The following is a 3,571-nucleotide window of genomic DNA, read 5'->3' as shown; positions in this document are numbered from 1 at the left end:
TGGCTTTTCAACATCATTGAAGATTTCTTTCATTGATCATATCGAGGACAGTTCTTACATTCTTTTGGTTGATCATCAGGAAAAGATTTGAATTTTACCTCTTTTTCGCAAAAAGTTTCACCTTTTGGAAGGAAATACTAGAGGTAATCTGAGAAAATTCTTTTTGTGTAATAAGAATATTGGAATCAACAACTGTTTTTAGCAAATTGGCATAATGTTCCAGATTTCTCTTGTGAAATAATCATTCAATATAGATTTTGATGAGACCTTCAAACTATAATTTAAAGAAATGATGTAAGAATCAGACTTTGGAAAACTTGACTGATGAAATACATTAGGTTTTGGAAATCCCGACCAGTTATAAGAAACTGGATTTTGATAATCCCGACCAGTTATGAAAACTGGATTTGAAAATCCCGACCAGTTATAAAAACTGGATTTGAAAATCCCGACCAGTTATAAAAACTGGATTTGAAAATCCCGACCATTTATAAAAACTGGATTTGAAAATCCCGACCAGTTATAAAAACTGGATTTGAAAATCCTGACCAGTTATAAAAACTGGATTTGAAAATCCCGACCAGTTATAAAACTGGATTTTAAAAATCCCGACCAGTTATAAAACTGGATTTGAAAATCCCGACCAGTTATAAAACTGGATTTTGAAAATCCCGACCAGTTATAAAACTGGATTTGAAAATCCCGACCGGTTATAAAACTGGATTTTGAAAATCCCGACCAGTTATAAAATTGGATTTGAAAATCCCGACCAGTTATAAAACTGGATTTTGAAAATCCCGACCAGTTATAAAACTGGATTTGAAAATCCCGACCAGTTATAAAAACTGGATTTGAAAATCCCGACCAGTTATAAAACTGGATTTTGAAATCCCGACCAGTTATAAAACTGGATTTGAAAAAGGTTTTATCTGAAGGCTTGAGAGTGATGGAATTTTGGGAGATTATAACCCGAGGGTTGAGAAAATGATGAGATGTTGAAGATATTGCAACCAAAGGTTGGGAAATTTGATAGAGTTGAGAGATTGAAGATCTTGAAGGTTTGGAAATGATAGAATTGAGGAGTCGCACCCTAAGGGTTTGATCTTTTGGAATACACGACCAACGGGAGCTGGATCTTTTGGAAATACATGACCAGCGAGATGCTGGATCCTTTGGAAATACATGACCAACGAGTGTCGGATCCTTTTGGAAATACATGACCAACGAGATGCTGGATCCTTTGGAAATACATGACCAACGAGTGTCAGATCCTTTTGGAAATACATGACCAGCGAGATGCTGGATCTTTTGGAAATACATGACCAGCAAGATGCTGGATCCTTTGGAAATACATGACCAGCGAGATGTTGGATCTTTTGGAAATACATGACCAGCGAGATGCTGGATCCTTTGGAAATACATGATCAACGAGTGTCGGATCCTTTTGAAAATACATGACCAACGAGATGCTGGATCCTTTAGAAATACATAACCAACGAGTGTTGGATCTTTTTGGAAATACATGACCAGCGAGATGCTGGATCCTTTGGAAATACATGACCAACGAGTGTTGGATCCTTTGGAAATACATGACCAACGAGTGTTGGATCTTTTGGAAATACATGACCGGCAAAAGCCGGATCTTTTGAAAATACATGAAGTTTTGGGAGATTTAAGTCAGAACTTGAATTTAGAAGGAGAAAGGTCTTTGGTCAGAAGACTGATTTTAGAAGGTCACCGGTGTGAGAACCGGATTTTCCAAATGAGCTCAATTTTGAGAAATAACCAGTGCGAGAACTGGGTTTTGAAGATGAGCTAGATTTTCAAAATGAGTTTTTAGAAGATAATTCAGGATTTATCCCCTTATCCTGAACGGGGGAAAATAGTAAAAGAATACCTCATTGAGAAGAGGCATCAGGTTTATCCCTTATCCTGAAAGGGTAGGAAGGATTTTTAAAGAGAATAAACCTGAATCTTTGAATTTTGGAAATGGACTAGCCGGAAGGCTAGATTTTGGAAGAAGGTCCCGCCTGGCAGTTGGGTTTTTTTGAAAAAGAAGAGAATCCGAGTTGTGACTCGAATCTTCAGAAAATAAAAGATAAAGAGAAACTCGAGTTTTGAAAACTTGAATTTCTAAAGATTGTTTTCCAATGAGAGGATTGGATTCAAAAGGAAGTTCGAGTCGGAACTCGAAACTTCAAACGAAAATAATAGAGGAAAAACCCAAGCTGGAACTCGGATAAAAGATAAAGAGAAACCCGAGTTTTGAAAACTCGAATTTCTAAAGAAATGATTATTTTCCAATGCAAGGATTGGATTCAGAAGGAAGTCTGAGTCGGAACTCGGAACTTCAAACGAAAATAATATATGAAAAACCCGAGCTGGAACTCGGATAAAAGATAAAGAGAAACCCGAGTTTTGGAAACTCGAATTTCTAAAGAAATGATTAATTTCCAATGCGAGGATTGGATTAAGAAAGAAGTCTGAGTCGGAACTCGGAACTTCAAATTAAAGAATAAAGGGAGAAGCCTGAGTGGAAACTCAGGTTTTTGACAGAAAGTTTTTTATCAAAAGATTGAGTTTTGAAAATTTTCCAGTGCGAGGACCGGACCTGGGATTGGGAATGACCATTTAGAGGACTGAATTCATTTGCATGTGATCTGATTGCCCCCTTATCTTGATTGGGGATAAAATAAAATTTGAAAAGAACAAATGAGAAGAGATAGAAATTGATGGGAGATTTGACGAAAGAGAAGAATCAAGGAGATTTTATGGAAATCATCTTTGTAAAAAAAATTCTCACTAGCATTGTCGCTCCTATGAGGGGTTTCAAGATTATCCCTTTTCCTGAATGGGAAAGGAATAAATTTTGGCCAAAAATTAATAAAAGGCTTGATAAAGAAAAGACAAAATTTGATAAAAAAATAAAATTAATAAAAATTGGATAAAGAAAAAGATTTAGCAGAGATTAATGAAGCTTTAAAAGAGAAAGGCATTCAGGACTATCCCTTATCCTGAAGAAAGAAGGACCTCGTAGGATGAGGTTTCAGGTTTATCCCTTAACCTGAAGGGGGGGAAGGACAAAGAAGGAAGAAGAAATACCTCATGGAAAAGAGGCATCAGGTTTATCCCTTAACCTGAAGGGGGGGAAGGACAAAGAAGGAAGAAGAAATACCTCATGGGAAAAGAGGCATCAGGTTTATCCCTTAACTTGAAGGGGGGGAAGGACAAAGAAGGAAGAAGAAATACCTCATGGAAAAAGAGGCATCAGGTTTATCCCTTAACCTGAAAGGGTATATTTTGAAATAAGAATTAATAAGAATTAAGAAGAAAAAAAATGGATGAATAATTAATAAAAATGAATAAAACTGACAAAGTTGGATAAACAAAAGGTTGATAAAAGTTGAGAAAAAGAGTTTGATCCTGCCTGCATGTGGGATTTTTAAGATGAGAGAAGAAGATGAGAAAATCATTTTTGGAAAAAAAGATTAACCACGCGAGCTAATCTTTAAAAGGGGATCATTCATGAGAGATCATCATGAGGGTTAATTTTTTGAAGCAATGATTTGTA

The sequence above is a fragment of the Nuphar pumila genome, chromosome 1 (assembly GCF_984573655.1).
Source record: "Nuphar pumila chromosome 1, dmNupPumi1.hap1.1, whole genome shotgun sequence".
NCBI classification, from domain to species: Eukaryota; Viridiplantae; Streptophyta; class Magnoliopsida; order Nymphaeales; family Nymphaeaceae; genus Nuphar; species Nuphar pumila.
This window is presented reverse-complemented; position numbering follows the sequence as displayed.